Source organism: Panthera pardus, unplaced genomic scaffold (assembly GCF_024362965.1).
Source record: "Panthera pardus isolate Hobbes unplaced genomic scaffold, ASM2436296v1 HiC_scaffold_22, whole genome shotgun sequence".
NCBI classification, from domain to species: domain Eukaryota; kingdom Metazoa; phylum Chordata; class Mammalia; order Carnivora; family Felidae; genus Panthera; species Panthera pardus.
Genome location: NW_026526788.1, coordinates 30891516 through 30914267, shown reverse-complemented (window position 1 = coordinate 30914267; position 22752 = coordinate 30891516). Strand labels below are relative to the sequence as shown.

The following is a 22752-nucleotide window of genomic DNA, read 5'->3' as shown; positions in this document are numbered from 1 at the left end:
AAAACTCAGCAAGGGGCAGCGCACTGGCCCTGAACTAGGCTGCCCGAGTCACTCACAGTGACAGAACATGCCAGTGTCACCTAAGGAGGTCCTGGATGAAGCAGAAGAGCTCATTTCACTGAAGTTCAGCCTTGCGTACGTGTCTTTTCGCTATTCTGTGCAATGACGGTGTGTACCTGGGCTGTGTGGGGGTACGACAGGTGTCTGGGGGGATGGCACTTGTGAGCCCACCAGAGCTGTCTGCCAAACTAGCCTCTTTGTGCACAGAAAACCAGCCGACAGACAGACAGACGCCAGAATTGGGTTATTCAGAATTGGGTATCTGGCGGACATTTTCTCAAAAATGAACCAGGCAAGCCTGTCCTTTCAAGGAAGGCAGCTGATGGCATTTGTTGCCAATGATCAAGTTTGAGCTTAAAGGGAAACATCAGAGTTTTGGAAAACTTGCATCAGCCACCGTGAGTCTGACAGCCTCTCAAAACACAAAGAGTTTGCGACGATATGGGGGACGATGTTAACGTATGTAATTTCTGAAAATTGCCGAAACGTCTAAATTTGGAAGATGGGTATAACCCAGGGAACCAATATTTTCCCAATGACCCCTATGTGATGTTACAAAATCACACCTGTGTCAAAGATCCACTCAGAGGGGCGCCTGGGTGGCTCAGTCAGTTGAGTGTCCGACTTCGGCTCAGGTCATGATCTCACGGTTCGTGAGTTCGAGCCCCGCGTGGGGCTCTGTGCTGACGGCTCAGAGCCTGGAGCCTGCTTCGGATTCTGTGTCTCCCCCTCCCTCTGCCCCTCTCCCGCTCATGCTCTGTCTCTCTCTATCAAAAATAAATAAACATTAAAAAAATTTAATAAAAAATAAAAAATGAAAAAGATCCACTCAGAGTGCAAGATAGTCCCATGGCTTTTAATGCAATGAAATACGAAAAATTCCTTAATATGTTTGCAGATCCTGCATTTCAACCGACCTGTAAGAAACCATCACATGCTGAATTGTTACATAGTGTCAAAAGAAAATACCCAGAGGCTAATAAAATGCTCCTTCCTTTTCCAACCACCTATCTGTGTGAAGCTGGATTTTCTTCACATACTTCAATCGAAGCAACGTATCACAACAGTTTGAACGCAGGAGCAGATATGAGAATCCTAGTGTCACCCAATCACATTAAAGTGATTTGCGGGAGCACCTGGTTGAGCTCGCAACTCTTGATCTCAGGGTCATGAGTTTGAGCCCCACGATGGGTCTACAGATTACTTATAAAAATCTTTTAAAAATGGTCAGCTTTTAACCAACACAGGAAAACCACAAAGCTGAAAGGCAAAAGGCAAACCGGGTAAAGATATTTTTGACATATTTCTATTATTTATCATATTCAATGTAGCTTTTTTCAAACAGGAAAACAAGTACATCTCGAGGGCATAACAGAAAAAAAACCCAAAACCCAGAAAACCCCAACAACCCAACAGAAGAGAGATACAAAAATGGACGATAAATGTGAGGGGAAAAATGTTCAACCTAACTTGTAATTTGAACTCTGGAAACCATGAAATGCCACATATTGCCTATCATGGTATCACAGGCACAACAGCAGGAAAACACCCAAGGCCAGCATGGGGGCCTGGGGTCCGCTCTCTCCCAAGCACCTGGCAGGATGCAAGCTAGCACTGCCCCCTAGTGGCCAATCTGGCAACAATTCTAAAACACCTTCAGAACATCCGGCAAATCTCCTATCAACTGATTCAAAGGAAATAATCAGAGATATGGCCACAGAACTGTCCGACATAGCTTTGCTTACATTAGTCAAAGACAAAACATCTTTCACATCAACAGTGGTCAAAGTCCAATGTATCGTGGACGTCATCATGCAGTCATTAAAATGGAAAGAGTGTCTGAGGAACGTCACTTAAAAGAATGCGGAGTGAAAAAAAGCCAACATAAACACATACTATATGATTCCGTTCCCCTAAAACTCAGACAAGATGTCTCATCTGCGGCAGGAAGGAGGGGATGGTGATGAGATGCAGGGGTCCGGGTGCTGGAAAAATTCCGTTCCTTGACCTGGGGGAGGCTCTCCTCATTTTGTAGAATCACCAAGCTGTGTACTTGGGATGTGTGTACTTTTCTGTGCATGTTCAACGATTCAACTCCAATTTAAACGTTTCAAATGCAAGAGTAACAGTTTACTCACTCACATAGGAAAGTATCTATTGTATATTTCGTTAGGGAAAAAAGATACAGTGTAAAGGGTACACACACATACACACACACGAAAAACTTCTGCAAGGATAAATCTCCAAACATGAATGGTGAACCATAGTTATCACTGGACACTGGACTCATGGATGGGTCTCCTAATCTTCCTGCCTATGTTTATTTTCTCTGATTTTTCTAGAATGAACATATACTATTGATAGAAAAAAGAAGAGCCCCGGACCCCACAGAAAAAGGCCACAGGAGTGAGGGTTCTCCTGAGTTGCTACTGCTGGGAAGCTCAACACCTTCCCATGGAAATCATTTGGATGTCGGAGTCAGAAAGACCTGCGAGGACCCTAGCACTGTCCCCCACCAGAAGCCTGGGCCGCCTCCTGAGCCTGTTTCCCTGTGGCGGAGAAAGGGTTAAATGAGGTCATGGATGTCCTGGCCTGACCCAGTGAGTGCTCTGAGCTCATCTGACACACAGCCCCTCCCCCCAGGTTCCACAGAGGAAGAACTGGAGGCCCAGGAGCCTGAGGGACAGCCCTGGGGGATGCCCACAGAGCCCCCCCAAGGAAATGCCCCCCAGAGTACAGTGCAGGCTGGACATTGGACTTGACCTCAGGTAGCCTCCTTTGAAACCAACACCCATCACTCCCATGAAACCTCTACGCGGAAGGCTATGGCAGGAAAGGTGGACGGCTGATCCAGACAGGAAGTGACCTCGCCGGATGAATGACAGGCCAACATTCCATCGGGAGCCCCACCTGCTGGTGACCTTCGGGGTCATGGGAGCCAGGAGTGGGTGGGCACATGGAGGCCAAGGAGGAAACAGGATTTATGCAGAAGGCCAGGCACATGGCAGACCCCCAGGCAGGGAAGTGACTTCATTTCACCCTCTGTTGCCCTTGCTTCCGTCCCTGACATGGCAAGGAGTTAACCCTAAGAGGGCCGTTCCTCACTGGGCTCTTGCCAAGTCCACACAGGCCGGAATGAGAAAATCCTGGCTTTCTCCTCTCCCCCACTCCTTTTATCCCCAGTCCACAGATACGGAAACTGAGGCTCAGAGAGATTGACAACAGGACAGGGACTCTAGGACCTCTCCCACTACACTGAGCTGCACAGAGGAGGGAGATGTTGATTCAGGGTCAGGAACTCACGGGAGCCTTCCTGGAAGAGGAGACCACCGAGCTGGACCTTAAAGGATGAGCAACATTTGACAGACAAGAAAGGCATTCTGCACGGAGGAAAGAGCATGGAGGAAGAAATGCCTGGCACTGTGCAGTCTCCTAGAAGTATCAAGGTACTTGTGAGGCCAGAATACGGGGTGGGGTGGGGTTGGGGTGAGCCTCAATTGACCCGGGGGCTGTGCCAGAGAGTCAGGATGTTGCTCTGTGGGGTGAGACGTGCTGCCCAGACCGGGGCAACAGTAGAGCTGCATGATGATGCCCTGCGTCAACCTAAGAGGGCTGCCTGGAAGAGGCAACACACGGGAAGCCACCTCAGCAAGGGCTAGATATGACTCCGGGACCACTGGGGCCCAAAGCTCCGCAGGCCTCACCCCACCGCCCCGCATCCCCAACTACACCGGGTTTCTCTGTACAGGAGAAGGGAAAGAAATTCGCAATACCAATGGTACCGTGTGCCTCGCTGTGCACGTGACGCCAGACCATAGCACGGCAGGGCGCGGAGGACACGGACCGTGTTTCGGCCTCAGCCCCGCCACCGCCAGCGGTGTGATCTCGACAGAAACGCTCAACCTCTCTGTGCTCCAACATCCGTCAGATGAAGACAAGACCCAGGCCTACTCTGAGGGCCGTGAGGATTAACAGAGAGAGTGCTCGTTGGTACACACCCGCCTGCACACACACAGCCAGCCAGCGCCCAACAAATACCCACCGCCGTGCTATCCCTCCAGACTCTCCCGCGGGCCACGTATCACCGCTATTCCGCCCCACGCCCGGGCCGGTGGTCTGGCCTAGATCACACGGCAAAGGAACAGCGGAGCCAGGATTCAAACTCGGGCCCGCCTGGCCCTAACGCCCAGGCTCATCCCAGCCCACCAGGCAAAACAAAACTTGAAACCCTAAGACCTGAAACCCGCCTGCTTGGCTCTCCAGGCCTCTGGGCGGCTCCTGGTCGGGGGAAGAACTCGGCCACTTTAAGCCTCTGGCGACCGAGGGCAGGGCAGGGAGAAAACACCAGGGCACAGCAGGGGAAGAAAAATATTTTTAAGTTTCTCCCTCTTCCTGTTTATCTATCCTCTGGATCCAGAAGCTCCTGGTGGCTGGCTGTTCGTACAGGGAAAGTCCTGCCAACAGCGACATCCTGCCGTCAGCCGCCCTGGACCCGGCGGCCCCTGCCAGCCTTGTGCCGGGGGGCACTGAGGACCACATCCCCGCAGACCCCTGCCTCGCCCAGGGTGGCTGCTTCACAGAGGCGCTTTTAACAGAAGCTGGGGCCCAGGCACGAGGACCCGGCCAGGGAGGAGGGGCCGCTGCCACTGCTTCCTGAGCACCAGCTGGCACCGATCAGCTCCACACTCAGCTGTGGAGAGGTGACAAGAAGCATTCAAGGAAATGACTCTGAGCCTGACCTGGGCACTGCCCTGGGGGCGGGAATGTGGAGCATGGGCTGTGCCGGCAGGCCAACCCGGCCTCCAATCCTGGCTGGCCTAAGACCTGCTGTGTGACCTTGGCCAACTTACTCAACTTCTCTGAGCCTAATCCCCTTATCGGTAAACCGAGGATAATACTGTGGTGGGGATTACATGAGATAACATGGGGAAGGACCAGTCCCTAGTAAGTGTGAATAAATATTATTTTTTTAAATTTATTCATTTATCCTGAGAGACAGGGAGCAGGGAGGGACAGAGAGAGGGGGAGAGACAGAATCTCAAGCAGGCTCAACGCTGTCAGCACAGACCCCGATGTGGGGCTTGATCCCATGAACCGTGACAGCATGACCTGAGCCGAAACCAAGAGTCGGACGCTCGATCAACGGAGCCACCCAGGTGCCCCGAATAAATATTAATTGTCCCCACTCCCACCATCAAGCTGACACCTTCCCTCAACCCTGAGGATCTAAGGTACCTTTAAAATAAGCTCAAAAGAACAATTATAGCCTCAAAAAAAAACAATTAAATTCTGACACGTGCTACAACATGGATGAACCTTGAAAATACTATGCTAAATGTTCCAATAAGCCAGAAAAAAGGGGCAAATACTGCATGAAGCAGAAGGATGGCTGCCAGGGGTCAGGGGAGGGGAGGTGGTGGGGAGTCAGTGTTTCACAGGCTCCAAGTCTGGTTTCAGAAAAGGAAACAGTTCTGGACACAGTGGAGGTGGCTGCACGACAGCGTGAACGTACGTAACACTACCGACCTGTACAATCGAAAATGGTTAAAAGTGGGGGCGCCTGGGAGGCTCAGGAGGCTGAGCGTCTGACTCTTGATTTCGGCTCAGGTCATGATCCCAGGGTCGTGGGATCAAGCCCTGCATCAGGCTCTCCGCTGAGCATGAAGCCTGCTTGAAATTCTTTCTGTCTCCCTGCCTCTCTCCTGTGCACACTCTCTCTCAAAAAGAAAAAAAAAAAAAAAAAGGTTACAAGGGCACACTTTATGGTATATATATATATATATATTTTTTTTAATCTTAATTTTAAAAAGGGCTCGTTCAAAAAACTGCTTTTGTGGATGCCCATGTTAGTTGTCGTGCCTGCCCTTGGATAGTTCAGGGTCAAGAGGTGGGATGGGCACGGAAAGAGCTAAGGGCACCACCTCCCGGGGAACTCATGCCATCAGAGACCCAGGTGGTGGGTGCTGAGGAAAGAGGTACACGCATTCCTCCTGGGCCCGAGTCAGGGGTGCACCGATCAGCCCAAACCACTCCGCCAGGCCCCTCCCAGTACGAGATGGGGTCTGCACGAGGCAGGAGCACGGTGAGTGTGAGATGCAGGGCCACACTCACACCTCGTGTGTGCATGTGTGCACATGCACTCACACGTGCACACACTCCCAGGCCAAAAATGCCAGAGTAGCCCAAACATGCCAATCCCAGCCTGTGCCCGGCCAGCTGGCCAGCCTCAGGCACCAGCATCCAATGAACAAGAATAGCTCCGCATCGGTCCCAGCACCCACCACCAAGGAAGGCAAACTGTGGCCCGCCCACCATCTCTAGGGCCAGGGATGGGGGGGGGGGGGAGGTGCATGAGCAAGAACTCTGTGGGCTTGCCCAGTGTAAGGAGACCTGGAAATACGACCCTCCAGAGGCCCACCCCCCACACGGGCGCCTGCCGGACAACCCTACCCACAGGGCTGGGTTGAGAAGCAGGTGCACCCTGGGGGCGGGAGGTGGGTAAGAACAGGGGAGAGAGGGCCTGGGTCACTGTGTCACCTTGGGCAAGTCCCTTCCCCCTTCCAGATCTTCTGTCTCCTTCGCTTCCTTCTTGGTAAAATGAGCCTTCTATCCCAGCACCCAGCAAGCACCCCTGGGAATACATACATCTTAGAGAAGTAAGTGTGTGTGTGTGTGTGTGTGTGTGTGTCCACCAAGAGACAGGCAGGGGTGTTCATCAGCCTTTTTCACAGTCACAAAAAGCCGGACACAAGCCTGAAGTCCATCTCTCGGGGAAAAATCGGCACGTGATGGTACGCCTATACGGGGGAATACTACACAGCAATGAAAAGGGACAACCTGCCAAGGCCTGCAGCATCGCAGATGAAGCTCACAGAGTTCACGAGCCAGAAGAATCCAGATAACAACAGTTCATATTCGAAGGTTCCATTTACACAAAATGCAAGAGCGAGCAAGACTAACCCTCGGGAGGGCACTCCAAAGCACAGACGCTTGAGAGTGTGGGGACAGGCCGCTGACCAGGAAGAGGCCCCGGGGAACCTTACAGGGTGCTGAAAATGTTCCACATCTTGGTCTGGATAGGGGGTCACCCAGGTGATACACCTGTAACAATCCATCAAACTATGCTCTGACTTCCTGTCTGTAAATTAGATCTTGATTTACAGAATGAAATACAAACAGCTAATAACTCACACTCTGCCTTCCTCTGAAGACTGCAGCGAGGCTATACAGAGAGTCTGTGTGTGGAAAGGGTTGGGTGGTGGGGAAGAATGTGGCCTGGAAGGCAGAAGGGCCAGGGTTCAAATCCTGATGTTCCCTCTGATTGGGTACATTTTTTTTTTCCTTCTCTGATTTCTTTTCCTGTTGTTGGCCAGGCTTTTTTATTCCATAAGTATGTGTACTTGCTGTCCAAGACAGATGGATTTATAAAGAAAAAGTTTACACCCTTCCAGACTCCTCTAAGCCCACCTCGTAAACTACAAGGTTTCTTCCCCCTTAAGTAGACAACACAAACGCCCCTCCAGTTCATACACAGAACCCCAACCCTGTCTGTCTAATGCTGGCACACCATTTCATTGTAGCACCATTCCTTCAGCTAATAGCCACTAAGTATCCCCTGTGTCAACCAACCAGCACGGTCCTGTCCCTTCGTGGAACAGGCATCCATTCCAACAAGAGAGAGAAAAGAGAGGGAGACAGAGATGGAGGGAGACAACAAAGAACACGACATACCGTGTACATTGTGATGCGGGACTGGGAAGCTCAGACAGGCAACGAGCGAGGTGGGGAAAAGATGTATTTTTAGGTGCCATAGTCACAGAAGGTCTGTGCTGATACCTGAGGACGGGGAAGGTTGGGGCCACGTGAGAAAGCATGCCAGGCAAAGGGAACAGCAGGGGCAAATGTCCCGAGGGAGGGAAGAACCCAGAACTGAAAGGAGACAATGTGGTCTCCAGCTCACTGGCCACAAAATCCCGGTGCACAGACTCACATCCTGATAGTTTGCGTCTTTAGAACAGGCTACCCAAATTCACACTGCTTACATAAAAATGTGCGTGTAAAAGCTGTAGTAGATTCTACCGTCCTCCAAAAGGCGGCAGCCTTTTGCCCAGCAACCAGCATTGCTTAAAAGGGCCAGTGTTGGGGCGCCTGGGTGGCTTGGTCGGTTAAGCGTCCGACTTCGGCTCAGGTCATGATCTCACGGTCCGTGAGTTCGAGCCCCGCGTCGGGCTTGTGCTGACAGCTCGGAGCCTGGAGCCTGCTTCGGATTCTGTGTCTCCCTCTCTCTCTGCCCCTGCCCTGTTCATGCTCTGTCTCTCTCTGTCTCAAAAATAAATAAACATTAAAAAAAATTTTTTAAAAAAGGGGGCCAGTGTCCCCACATCTTCACTGGTTTAAGAAGTTATCGATCTCTGTCCCTTCTGCCCATATGAAATGGCTCCGCCTCCTTGTCTGGACAGTGGGGTCGATGACAGTTCCTTCTTCTCAAGACACTGTGAGATTCAAATCGAAATAAAGTCATCTAATCTGCGAAGCTCAGCGCCTAGCGCTGAGTGAGCCTCCATAAATGGGGACTGATGTTGCCATCATTTCTGCACAAATGCCAGGAGATACACCTGTCAGTTCCATAATTACCATACTAACAAGGTGAACTTCCTAAGAGCAGCTTTAAAGGCTCAAACCCACACGGTTTAGCATGGCTTTCCTTGGAAACAGGGATACAGGGAGAAGGAGGTAGAAACCATGGCTCAGCAAAAGAGCACTGAACTGGATGGGAGTCAAGAGACTAGGTTCACGTCAACCTGAGACTCAGTTCCCCCATCTATAAAATGGGCTAATTCGTGCCCTCTTCAGGCAGACATCCTCCAAATGTTTCTGGGGCATCTCCTAGGAGGGAGAATTTGTTCTAGGAGCTGACAATACAGAACAAAAATCCTGCCTTACACATGCTAGCTGGAGGCACAGAAACATGGTATATAAATTAGTAAAATATATAGTGTATGGAGAGGTGACAGTGATAAGAAAGAAAAGGGTTATGGGGGTGACGCATGAAATTTTGGACGGGGTATCTAAGGGAGGCTTCGCATTTGAGTAAAGATCTGAAGGAAGTAGGATGGGAAGCTATGCAGCTCTCTGGAGGAAAAGCATCCCAGGTGGAGGTGACAGCCTGTGCAAAGGCCCTGAGGTGGGGGTGTTCCCAGTGGGTTGGAGGAGCCATGAGGCAGTTTGGGTGGTGTAGAGTGAGCGAGGGGGTGGGTTTTAGATGGGGATGTCCTGGAGGCCACACTAAGGACACTGGCTCTCCCTGTGAGCAAATGGGGAGCCACCAGAGCCCCTGGGCAGAGAAATGCCTTGCTCTGACTTTCACATCCTAACAAGGTCACCCTGGCTGCTGCGTTAGAAGAATCTGTCGGGGAATGAGGGGGGAACAAAGGTGGAAGAAAACGGACCTGTGTGGAGTCTGCCAGGGCCCCTGGAGGCTCGGCCAGCGGCGTGGGGAAGGTGAGGGAAAAGGTTCACCCTAGATCCGCTGTGAGAGGGAGGCCGACAGGGCCTGCGGAGGCGTGGGAGAAACAGAGGAATGGATGACTCAGGTGTTTGGCCTAAAGAACGAGATGAGACAGACTGGGGGAGGCAAGCGTGCAGTGAGGACCCAGCAGACAAGAGAGCCACGGTCTCACGCCCCCCGCAGCAGCCTCAGAAGAAAGCAGCAGGCCCTGGAGACCTGCCAAGAAAGACGAGCTGGTCCTGAGGCCCGTGGGGAAAGCGATACGAGAGGCAGAGAGGGAAAAAGTGGATCCAGAGGGGAAGTCAGCACGGCACGTCTCCAGGCTTCCCCTGCCCACAGAGCCTGGGCCACGGCCAAGGCCGGCTGCTCACAGGCCCACTTCACAGATGGGGAAACCGAGGGAACAGAGTTCTGCTGTGAATACCTGTCGATGAGAAGCCAGAAAGACACGGAATGAGCTAAGGTGGAGGGCAGGCGGCCAGCTGGCCCACTGGGTTCCTACCGCTCTCACCTACCACCCCAAACAGGGACCATGGAGCTGGGACCCGACGTCCCCACCATGCAGGAAGTCTGCAGGACCCCACGAGGCCACGCAGGACCGTGGGCTTTCCAGCGCTGACAACGTGACTCAATCCAGACCCCACGGATGTCTGCTCTGGGATCTGTGAGCTCGGTCTCTTTTTTTTTGGGGATTTAATTCACACGCCATAAAAGTCACCCTTTTAAAGTACAAATTGGGTGGCATCTGGTACCTTCACAATGTTGTACAACCATCACCACTATCTAATTGCCGACTATCAAACCCAAAAAGTTAAACATAGAATTAATTACCGTATGACCCAGAAATGCCATTCCTAGGAATATACCCAAGAGAACTAAAAACAGGCATCCGAACAAATACTTGTAGACCCATGTTCACAGCAGCACCATTCACAGCAGGCAAAAGGTGGAAACACCCCAAATGTCCATGAACTGATACACGGATTAAGACATGTGGAAATGTGGTATATCCATACAATGGTTTTATTATTCAGCAAAAAGGGGCGCCTGGGTGGCTCGATCGGTGAAGCGTCCGACATCGGCTCAGGTCAGGATCTAGCAGTTTGTGAGTTTGAGCCCCGCATAGAGCTCTGTGCTGATGGCTCAGAGCCTGAAGCCTGCTTCCAATTCTGTGTCTCCCTCTCTGCCCCTCCCCAACTTGTGCACATGCTCACTGGCTCTGTCTCTCTCTCTCTCTCTCAAAAATAAACACAAAGAGGGGCGCCTGGGTGGCTCAGTCGGTTGAGCGTCCGACTTCGCTCAGGTCATGATCTCGCGGTCCGTGGGTTCGAGCCCCGCGTCGGGCCCTGTGCTGACGGCTCGGAGCCTGGAGCCTGTTTCAGATTCTGTGTCTCTCTCTCTCTGCCCCTCCCCTGTTCATGCTCTGTCTCTCTCTGTCTCAAAAATCAATAAACGTTAAAAAAAAAAAATTAAAAAAAAAATAAACACAAAGAAAAAATGTTTGCAAGATGGTTAATTTTGTGTAATGTGAATTTCACCTCAATTTTTTTTAAAAAAGTAATGAGAGCATGCCCTGGGTCATCTGAGCGACCTTGTAAGCAAGCACTGCCATGCCATTTGGGGCTGAAGTCTGCTGAAGTTTGTTTACAACCGAGTTCCTTTCCTGTGAAGGCCAAATGACATCATTGCACATGGTACAAACAAAGGTGATGGTTCAAACAGAGGAGGGGGTGGGGTGGAGAACTGAGCCACCCCACACATAGCCCATGGCAGCCTGGATGTGCCCAGAGGCCCAGCCTCTTAGGAGTCGGGACCATGTTCATGTTAACAGCATCTGTGTGAACTGAGCAAAACCCACCTGTTAGTGCCAAACGCCTGATCCCCACAAGAAGTGGGTTTAAGGGCTACTATATGCAGATTCCAGGAACACCACTATTCTACCCTTCTCTTCAAACAAGCTCCACAGATGCAGAGCTTCCATGCCCTCCCAAGACCAACAGATACAAAACGATACACTACTGAAACAGACACTTGGGGATTACTCACTGGCAGTCTGGGGTCTAATGTGAGTGATCAGAATTACGCAGCCAACCTCATTAATGCCACTTTGTACAGCAAGTTCAGGCGACAGAAGCAAGGGAAAACAGAAGAGTCCCGGCTCTCTACTGTCAACACAACACTGGCAACGCAGGTGCAGCTTACGTCCTTCCAATAAATTAACACTGTTCCCTCGCAATGGGTTGGCTTTCTGGTTTTATTGGTGTTTCATGTTTGTTTCACTGTCATACAGAAACTAAGTAAGCCTGAGTCATTTCTATCTAGTTTTATATCTGGACACATTTTAGTTATGTTCTAATAAGAACATTTAAATCAACATGTGAGGCTTTTCTTTTCCTTTAAAAGGGAGTCCACAAAAACACACACACTGTATGATTCCATATGAAATGTCCAGAGTAAGCAACTCTATAGACACAGAAAGTAGACTAGTGGGCTGGGGATAGGCAGTGACGACTAATACGTACAGAGTATCTTTTTAGGGTTGGTGAAATGTTATAATTAGACGGTGGTGACAGAGGCAGGACTCTGTGAATACACTAAAAGCTACTGAATCATATGTTTTATTTATTTTTTAAACGTTTGTTTATTTTTGAGAGAGAGATTGTGTGCACCCATGTGGGGGAGGGGCAGAGAGAGAGGGAGACACAGAATCCGAAGCAGGCTCCACGCTCTGAGCTGTCAGCACAGAGCCTGACGTGGGGCTCGAACCCATGAACCCTGAGATCATGACCTGAGCCAAAGTTGGACACTCAACCGACTGAGCCACCCAGGTATGTTGGTTGCATCGTATGTTTTAAATTGGTGAAATTGTATGGCAACTGAATTATATCCCAAAAAGCTATTTTAAAAAGGGGGAAGGGTCCACGTGTTACCCAGGTTTGAGCAGCATGAAGCTGAAGAAATCACAGGGGAAATCAGCAAACCCACCTGTTGTTAGTTTCAAGGCTCACTCCCCTCTCCCTCCCCCTAGACCATCCCCAAGGGCTCAGAGAAGGAGGCTGAGATGAAATCCTAAATCACAAGATAAGCCCATATCGGAACACAACTCAAGATTCCTATGTCACGGGACTCACTTCATACAACAGTACTGAGACACTATGTTGAATTATTCAACTTGGAAAAACTTGAAAACAACGAAAACAACCGATGTTTGTAAGTATGCACAGAGTGTGGCCCATTCATACGAGGATGGCAACGGTCAAGGAAAGAAGCAAGACAATACAGATGCAGAGCCTCCGTGACCCAATTGGCTGGGGTCAGGTAGAGCCAGGAGCATGCAAATCTGAGCACAGGAGGCCCCTCTTCCTCAGGAGGCCACAGACTCCCTACCTTCCACCCACCTTCCACCCCCACACCCAAGGCAGGGTTCCTGTTGCCTCAATAAGGTGCATCTTCACTGCAACAAGAAGGGAGGCCTCCAGGGTCCATCTTTGATCGCCCAACAAATCATCCTCTCCTTGGGCCTAATCCTTCCAGCGATGTGTCAGGAGACAGGAAGAGGAAGCCCCCGCGGCTGGGAGGCGGTGGTGACGGAAGCAGGAACGCACGTCCACCCAGATGCCCAGCTACCAACTCACCCACCCCCAGGACAGTCTGATCTCTTGTGTTCCAACGCCTCCCTCCTCCAGAAACCTGCTCTGAATGGACCACCTTCAGGAAGCCCTCACTCTATCTCCCCAAAGCCCGGCTGAGCCCCAGCTCGGAGCCAGGGGCAGAGGGACACCAACTTGCATGGCCCAGGCTCCCGTCTCTGGGCCCTGGGCTCCCAGGGGGTGTGCAAGGAGCTCCCACGGCAGTGCTGGGACCCTCCCAAGACCAAGAGCTGAGTGAAAAAGCAGGCCCCAGGGCCACAGCCCCAGGGCGAGTTACATCCCCAAATCAAAACTACACAAATTCACCCAGAGGCACAGAAGAAACACCCGGGATATTCAGCAAACCGCTGATGGCATTACCTCTTCCTAGTGAAGAGAGGAGGTGGGGCATGGGGGCCTTCCGGGCGGTGAAGTGATGCCAGACTTGACCAAGGGGGTGGCCGTACGTCCCTGGCAGTTACCAACACTCATGCAGCTGTGCGTTTATAGAGCGCACAAATCTCATGGTACACATACCGCAACACACTCGTAAAACATCAGGTAGAGGTGGGAAAGGAGAGCAGCTGCTCAGTGGGTCCGGGTTTCCCTTTGTGGTGATGGGTGTACGTTCTGGAACTTGACAGAGGCAGTGGTTGAACAACATTGTGAATGTACGGGCCACTGAACTGGACACTTGAAAATGATTAATTTTGGGGCGCCTGGGGGGCTCAGTCGGTTGGGCGACCAACTTCGGCTCAGGTCATGATCTCGCGGTCCGTGGGTTCGAGCCCCACGTCGGGCTCTGTGCTGACAGCTCGGAGCCTGGAGCCTGCTTCAGATTCTGTGTCTCCCTCTCTCTCTGACCTTCCCCCATTCATGCTCTGTCTCTCTCTGTCTCTAAAATGAATAAACGTTAAAAAAAAAATTAAAAAAAAAAAGAAAATGATTAATTTTAGGGGTGCCTGGGTGGCTCAGTCGGTTGAGTGTCCGACTTCGGCTCGGGTCATGATCTCACGGTCCGTGAGTTCAAGCCCCGCATCGGGCTCTGTGCTAACAGCTCAGAGCCTGGAGCCTGTTTCAGTTTCTGTGTCTCCCTCTCTCTCTGACCTTCCCCCATTCATGCTCTGTCTCTCTCTGTCTCTAAAATGAATAAACATTAAAAAAAAAAAAAAAAAGAAAATGATTAATTTTAGGGGTGCCCGGGTGGCTCAGTCGGTTGAGTGTCTGACTTCAGCTCGGGTCATGATCTCGCGGTCCGTGAGTTCGAGCCCCGCGTCGGGCTCTGTGCTGACAGCTCGGAGCCTGGAGCCTGCTTCGGATTCTGTGTCTCCCTCTCTCTCTCTGCCCCTTCCCTGTGCTCGTTCGATCGCTCTCTATCTCTCAAAAATAAATAAACATTTAAAAATTAGGAAAAACATGGCTAATTTTATGTCTAGTGAATGTCACCTCAATTTAAAAAAAAACTTTTTTAAAGGTAGGGAGGGAAAAAATTACTACACCCATTTTGCAGATGAGAAACTGGGCTCAAACGCAGCGGTGAAATGCCAGTCTAGGGTTTATCCACCTATGCCTCAGGCCTGGTTCGGGGCCCAGTAGAGGAGAGATCTGCTCAGATCTGCTCACCTCCCTCAAGGGGCCCGATCTCCAGGGAGGGCCCTTCTCTCTGGGGCATCTGAAAACCAGAACTTCCCAACAGGCCCTGGAGTGAGCCAACAGAGCAGCACCTGGGAACTCCTGAGACGCCCAAAGTCCGTGAGCTGGGCTGCCAATGGGGCAGGGAGTGAGCACCCCCTGAGAAGATGATCATACTAAGGCTGAAAAGCTGCTGGGCCAGGATGTGGGTGCGAAGAGGTCCCATCAGTTCCAGGCTGGATGAGGTCATCCTGGCTGGGTCCTGGGGCTCTGATGGAGGGCTGCCCCAGGGAATTAAGAGGTCAGCACCAGCTTCAGGGACTCCAGGAGGAAGGAGTGTAACTCCAGGGTGGCAGTCAAAGAGGACATGTCCAACGGCCACCTGGGACCAGCAGAAGAGGGTTAACTTATTCATGGGGTCTACAGTTCCCGGAAAAGGAAAAGGAAAAGAAAAGAGGAGGGGAAACTCCCCTCTGTGCTTTCTAAACATCCAACAATCTTCAAAACATCCAAGCGTCCCTGTCTTACACTCTGGGGAAGTTCTGGACAGAAGCCACACAGCCTGCAGGCAGGCAGGCCCTGGGGCTTGGCAGGCTGCAGAGGCTGGCAAGGCCAAGGTCATCTGAGGGCACCCACCTCTCTCCTGCATGAGGCCAACACCATCCCTTGGCAGTGGGGCCGTTCCTCATGGGCGAGGGCGGGAGGCACCGCAATGGACCCACGGCCCTCCCAACACCACACCCTCCCTCCTGGAATTTCCAAAAGCCCTAGTTCCCTGGGAGTCCTTGGGGTCAGCATGAGACACCCAGTTCCCAGATGTTCCCTACTGCCTGCCTTGGGCATGTAGGTAGCCCCAGATGCCCTGTGTCTTTCTCATCAGAGAACCCCAGCCAAGAAGGGGAACCTCTCGGAGCTAACACCAGTTCACACGTCGGTTATAGGAAATATACAAAACACCTCCCAAGGTCCCAGAATTCCACTATTAGACAGACATTCGCTCCGCAGGAAAAGCTAAGGAGTCTTCAAAGGCTTTCAGTTCATTCCCAAGAAGGGAGACCTATTAACCTATGGGTATCTTAACTAAAAGCAAAAATAAGCATGTTCCTGAAGCAGGAGCCATCTGGAGCCCCAGCTCAAAACCGAGCGCCCCCAGGGAGGGCTGGCAGGCATTTATAAGAGGCAGCAGGGTCTCTGGAGACTGAGGGGAGAGCAGACGTGATTCGTAAAAGGAAAGTGAGAGGCCTCCAGCTTGTGTCCTAACAGGGAAACCAGGGCTGCCTCGGAGCCCAGAGTGGGAGGGACAGAAGGTCCCAGCATGCAAGGACTCTCTTGATGGGCCAGGATGCGAAGTGTGGGTCCCCTCCCCATGTGCACGGATCTGTCCACGTTCCTAAACACACCAAGCGGTCACACCTCTGCACGGGCTGCTCTTTCTGCTTGAAGCCTTCCCTCACCCTTGCAAACTCTTGGCCATCCTTCAAAGCCCACCTGAAGCACTGCCCCACCCCCTAGCAGGCCACTCCCTCCGGCTGCCTCCAGCTCCCACCACAGATGGCACAGACCTGGGAAGGTGCCAGTCGGGTATTATACAACGTATGAATGTGCCTCTCTCACCCAGAAGGGACAGGGTCTCACTCACCTTTGGTCCCCTGCACCTCGCACTGAACCCAGGGCCAGGAACCCCAATCTAGAGGCACCCTGTTGCCTTCCGACCATCAGGCACTGCGCAAACACCCTGGCCTCACATATCTCTCCTTCTGCTGAGAAAGTAGGAATCAGGGTAATGACAGCGGCACCTGATGTTTACTGAGCAGTTACTATGAGCCACAGGCCACCCCAAGGGCTCTCCATGAAAGATCTTCCTCTCATCTTTGCGACATCCCTATAAGGGAGTTCCTATCATTAACCCTGCCACACAAGGAATCAAGCACAGAGAAGGTAAGTGAGCTGCCCGCGGGCACACAGCTAGTGAGAACAGGACCCGAAATTTCAAACCAGTGTTCTCCATCACTACAGATCCACTGGCGGGCAGGAAGATGCTCCGGGAGCAGTTGCTAGGACAGGCTCTGAGTGGAAGAGGAACTCAGAGACTCTAATGGCCAGTGCTTCCCAGGCCTTCTCTTTCCCCGGGTCCCAGCCAAAGACCCAGGGACAGTAGCAGAACCTCTTCCCAGTCTGAGCCTGCTGCTCCCGGCCCCATCCGGGTGCCAAGCACCAGTTGTAAGAAACATCCAAGGCCCTACAGCTCGGCCCATACTGGGGAGGCACACGGCTGCCTGCTGGGAGGCAGAGCCGTGATTTGGGGCTATTCTTAGCAAACCACTGGCTCCCCTCCCAGAGGCCTGGCAGGCGGCAGACCCAAGCTTCCATACGCCCTGCCTGCTATTTCCTGACCCTGCATGTGGAGATCCCACAGGGCTAAGGAGTGGCTGGTGGGCAAGGGGTGAGGACAAAGCCCTCCAGCTTTCAGATGAGAGGTGTCTGCCTGCCCAGCCTTCCCAGGCACGTGGCCTGCTGAAGCAGCTCTATGGTGGGGGGGGGGGGGGGGCAGGGGGGTGGTCCTGGCCGCAGGGGAAGGCTCGCGATCAAAGCTCCGCTGACAGGCACTTGCTCTGTGCCATACCCTGGGCTACACGCCTTCTACTGATTTTCTCCCATTTAACCTTTAAAACGCTCTCAATGGCTAGGGGTTACTGGCCCCATTTTAAAGATGAGGAGTTTCATGCTAAAGGCAAGTTAATTCAGACATTAAGTAACTCGCGCAGGGTCATGCAGTAAGTTACGTGTCACTTAACGTAAGTTACGTGTCAAGCTACGTCTAGACTCTGAGCAGGCTCCCGATCTCCAGGTTGGGCAGGGCGGAAGCGACCACAGCCAGAGGTGGCGGGCCCCCCTCCCTGTCTGTCCAGGCCCAGGGTTTAGAGGAGGGGCAGTCCACACAGGGCAATGGTCTCACCAAGGACCCCACTGCGTGTCTACTCTTTCTCTCCCCTAAGAATGATCCTTCCCTGGCTGGCTCAGTCGGTAGTCTGAGACTTTTCTTTTAAGTTTATTTATGTGTTTTGAGAGAGAGGGAGCGCCCTAGCGGGAAAGGGGCAGAGAGAGAGAGAGAGGGAAAGAATTCTAAGCAGGTCTCATGTGAAATCATGACCTGAGCTGAAATCAAGAGTCAGACGCTTAGCCAAATAAGCCACCCAGGCACCACGAACCTGAGACTCTTGATCTCTGGGTCATGAGTTCGAACCCATGTTGGGTGTAGAGGTTACTAAAAAAAGAAATAAATGAATTGAAAAAAAAAAAAAAAAAAAAAAAGAATGGTCCCTTCCCTGCCAGAGACCCTCAGGCTTGGGCTCAGAAGGAGAGTCCCCAGTCAGGTTCCTCCTCTACCCAGGCCACACAGCCTCACTTGAGGAAACTTCTGGAAACCACAGGAAGATGAAACTCAAAGGTTTGAGGAGGCCCTGCTGGTGCTTACAGCACGTACCCAGCCCTGTAACTTAGGGAGAGGGGAGGTCAGAGGACTCTCGGAGTAAAACAGAGAATACCAAGCTCTTTGGGGGCTCCAAACCCCAGTGGGGGTCTAGAGACAAAACCGCACCACAGATCACCTGCACCCCCACCACCCCTGCACCCCGGAGTCACGGGGATAACCGAACAGTGCCCACCTCGACTGCATCTTGAGACCCACCTGGGTCCATGTCCTGGCCTTGCCGTCAGGTGACTCAGCAGGTATATGTGTCCATATCCCCCGGGAGCCCACAGCCAGCTCCACGTCTGCCCAGGTACTCGAGTCACTTCCACGTGACTCCATGTCTCGTGTCCATGCATGTGAGCTCACATCCACGCCCGCCATCCATGTGCCTGCCCATTATACATCTGCCTTTTGTATGGGGAGGTTCGAGCCCCCGTGAAGGTGTAATCCGCCCATACGGTCTCGGTGGCCCGTGTGTGGTCCACGTTCACGTGTCCACATTGCTGCCCCTGTACCCGTCTATACCCCTGGGTTGCTTGCCCACTTCCGTTGCCTTCCCGGGTCTTCACGCATGTCCTCATCCAGTTGCTCTCTGTCTCTGCCCACGCAGCTGTAAACCCAAGCACGCGCACATCTCTGCCCACGCCAGTATCCCCCACCTGTGCCCGGGTGACTCTGTGTGTGCCAACTGTTTGCAGGCGGGTGGGTGTATTCGCACAAGTGCTCACAATGCCAGCCACGGCTGTGGGGGGGGGAGCTCAGCAACACCCTCTCCCAGAACGGTGCCCAAGGCCATGGGCACAAGCACAATGCCACCTCCACCAATTGTTCCAGAAAGCAGAAAGCTACCAGAGATGACGGGGGAGGGGGGCAGAGCCCCAGACACAGCAGAACCTCAGAGTGAGGTCAGGGCTGCCCCGGTACCACCCACATCAAGCCAGTCCTGCCCTACCCACCCACCTCCATCACCCCAACTTCAATACTTGATGGCCAGCAAGGGGACTCACTGGAAACTCGGGCTCAGGGCCTCTAGCCTTCCAACTGCATCCCCAGCCCCCAGCAATAGAGGCTCTTCAGAAATGAAGTGAGGACTTCCCCCTGCTGGCCTCGGAACCTCCTACAAGGTTGGACCTAGACCTCAAACCTCACAAGCCCCAAAGAACCTGGGGGAGTCCCATGCTCAGCCTGACCCCAAAAACCAAATGGGTTTCTTCAGAAATCTACCAGCAGGGAAAGACCGTCCGAGAGTGGGGCTGGGGGCGCATACAAGCAAGAGAATCTCCTGAAACCCCCCCCCCCCCCCCGCTGCTCCCTGTCCACAGAAGTGGTGAGAGGTCCTCACTATGAGCAGAGTAACAAGGAGGGATGGGTATGGTGCTGGAACATTTTATACAGATTTGAACACATGCATAGGACTGCATGAGAACTGGATTCCAGCTCCTCCCCCAATGATCGCAGCCTGTGTCACTCATTTAGCCATTAATCATGGGTAGCCTCTTGGCTTTCAACTATTATTATTAGTCCGGGACTGGTATTGAAAGCCTATAACAGCAAACTTTTCTGTATGTTTGTCTTGTATTCCCCATACGGCTGAGCCACCTGAGGACAGCACCCTCCCATCCTCCCATCCTCCCCAGCAGAGCCCGGGGCGTGGCATTTAAGAGGTGCTCAGACACTGGGTCTAGCTGCTCTGCACCGAAGCCAAAGAGTTGGTCCCTAGACCTTTGGTTGCGAGAGGAAAGAATCCCAGAAGCTTCTTGAAGCCAGGAAGCTTGCTTCCGTCTCTGACTCCCCAAGAGATAAAAACACATTCCAGCCATCCTGGCTACTTTAGAGTCAGGTGCAGTAGGTCTCCCACACCCCACTTTGCTTTCCTACAAGTCACGGACTCTTCAGGAAAAATCTCTGAAGATGAAAAGGGGATCTCCCGGGAGACCCAGGCCTAGAGAGGGAGAGGGCCAAAGGGGCTCAGAAGCAAAGCCCATTGTGACCTCTTAACTCTAACCAGTTCCATGGGCCCCAAGCCCCTTAAAGATGAGCCCAGGGACCCCATGAGTAGATCATGAGGCGGCTTCCCTCCTCCCGACTGCACAGTGAGCCTGGCTCAGACGCCGCGTCCCAGGCCTAGCCCCAAAGAGTGGAGGCGCTGCCAGCCCACGTTTAGCCTGGTGCGAGGGAAACCGTGGGGAAGGAGATAGCCCAGCGCCCGGCAAACGACTCAGTAACCTCCCACTCTTTACTGAGGTCCCGCTTCTCTCCCAGGCATTAATTCCGTGCGGGTTTGGACGGGAGCCCAGAACCTCTCCCCTCCGGGGACCCCAGGAGGCATGCGCCCCGGGGGATGGGGAGTGGGTGGTCTGAGCAGCCCCCGGGCCGGGGTTGCCCAGGGGACTCCAGATCTGCCCTCCCCTCGCCAGCCCCGGGTGCGGACGCGTCGGTACCTGCCAACACGCGGCTCCGGGGGGCATCCGCGCTCCTGCGGCTGGCGCGCTGCGCCCGGACTGCGGGCGCCGAGTCAGGCAGCGGCGGGGCGCGCCCGGCGCGGGCTCCGGCTCGCTCCTCCCAACTTCCCCAGCCCATCCGTGGGCAGAGGCGGCTCCGGAGGCGGGCAGGCCGGGCGCAAGAGGCGAGGCCAGGAGAACTGCAGCCCGCGCTAGCCTGCGGTGGGAGATGCGCGCCCCGGAGCCAGCGCGCAGCTCGGTGCCCCGCGCGCCCCGCGCCCCCCACGCCGAGGGGCGGACCCGGCCAGGCCGCCAATCAACGCGCCTGCCGCCCCCCCCCCCCCACCACCAGCCAGCCTGAGCCCCCGCCCCAGCCTCCGAGGAGGCGGGGGGCTCGGATTTAAAGACACACTCACCCAAGCCGCGTCCGGATTGGCATCCGCAGCTCCCGGGCGGAGAGGGAACGGCTGGCCCCACCTTCTCCGGCCCCGCTTCCTCCCTCTGCCCGCCCACCCTCTGCTAGGAGGAAAAGTTTGGGGCGGGGGAGAATGCCTGTGAAGCCAGTTCCTCTTCCCTTGTCATTAGTTCGGCTCCTTCTGGAAGATCCCCAAAGCCTCCATCCAGCCTCTCTGGCTGAAAGAAGCAAAAGCTTTCGGCGCCACACCCCCTCCCAAACTCCAGCTCCCCGGGAGATCTGCAGGCCGGGGTTTCCCTCGCCCCTCTCTGCTTTTTAAAGCCAGGCTGTGCCTCGGTGAGACCCAGATGAGTATCAGGGAGCCTGAATAAATGCCCCACAGTGCTGTGCAACCTGAGCTAGACGATTGACCTCTCTGGGCCTCAGCCCCCGCAGTGTCAACGGGCGTAAAGAGCAGACTGTCCTCTCAGTCGTGGGTTTTTTCCCAAGCCCTGGACGCCCCTCAGTTCCCAGAGGCTTAAAGGGAAGAGTGGGGCAGAAACTTTGGAAGGGGAGGGGTCCCTCTGCCCCTATTCCAGGCCTGTCGGCAGTGACACGCACAAGCCCCGCCCCTTAGGTGCCCCCGCTCCCATCCCGATGCCCCAGCAGCCCACGTGGGCCGGTGGCTCGCACGCCCCCGCTGGTCCCCACGTGCGTTCAGTCTCCCGCCGCTGCTTCCTCTCCGGGAGACTAGCTTTGTTGTGGTTAGTGAGTCACTTCCTCCCTCTCTCCGCACGGGAAATCCTTCTTCCTCACCTGTCACTACCTGCCTCGCCCCCACTCAGGGCTGGAGCCGGAGTCGGTGGAGCCAGGTCTCCCCCGGAGGAAGGCAGCGCTGTCTTCACCCCTTTCCAAAATCAGGCCAGAGGGCGCTGGGCTGAACAGAGAGCACCCCAGTTCGCCCTGGGAATAAATGAAGACGAAAGAAATGGTTGTCGTTTGTGGTTCTATTACCAGGTCTCCAGCACCTTTCAAATGCTTCATTCACCTGGATGATTTTTATAAGCTAAGTACTGTTATTACCCCTATTTTAGTGGATGAGGAAACTGAGGCCCAGGGAAGATTTGCCCTCAGCTCCAGGCCTGCCTTTTCCCCAAAAGAGATGTGTGAGAAGGGAGGAGAAAGTCCAGGCGTGGCCAGAGATGCACATCTGACGGCCGTCACAGTCCAGCAAAGCTAGGCTCAAACTGGGAAACATGACATAAACTCTCTGATCCCCAACTTCCTCATCCATAAGCTGGCCTGCTCTCCTTCAAGGAGGTGCTGAGAAGCCAGGGTGCTGGGGCGCCTAACTCACCCACCCCCTGCCAGATTCCCCACTGATGCCCCTGCTGCCATCCTGAGGATGCTGCCTTCCTGGATAACGCCCCCTTGAGGCCAGGACTAAGTAAGGGTCCAGCACTAGCATGAGCGCACACAGAAACATGCACACATACACACAGGCGCACAAATACACACACGTGCATACACACTGCTCTTCCTCCCTGGCTGTCCAACAGGTGCTGGGGGCTGTAGTGGTCTCGACTGAGCTCTTGGGAGACAAAATTCTGGCTCTG

The 22752-nt window shown here is 53.5% G+C and overlaps 2 protein-coding genes across 4 annotated transcripts in view; one reads left to right on the top strand and one right to left on the bottom strand.

Moving 5' to 3' along the window:
* PALD1 (phosphatase domain containing paladin 1) overlaps positions 1 to 21973 on the bottom strand; it is a 74190-nt gene extending 52217 nt beyond the window's left edge. The window contains exon 1 of one of the 3 annotated variants that reach the window (XM_053888555.1): positions 21953 to 21973. The gene's annotated coding sequence lies outside the window, so the exon portion shown is untranslated. Of the gene's footprint in view, positions 1 to 20742; positions 21030 to 21158; positions 21267 to 21952 lie in introns of those variants that run through there. The other 2 variants (XM_019444431.2, XM_019444430.2) reach the window with 2 other exon arrangements.
* PRF1 (perforin 1) overlaps positions 1 to 22752 on the top strand; it is a 261612-nt gene that overhangs the window by 75134 nt on the left and 163726 nt on the right. The gene's annotated exons all lie outside the window — the stretch shown is intronic.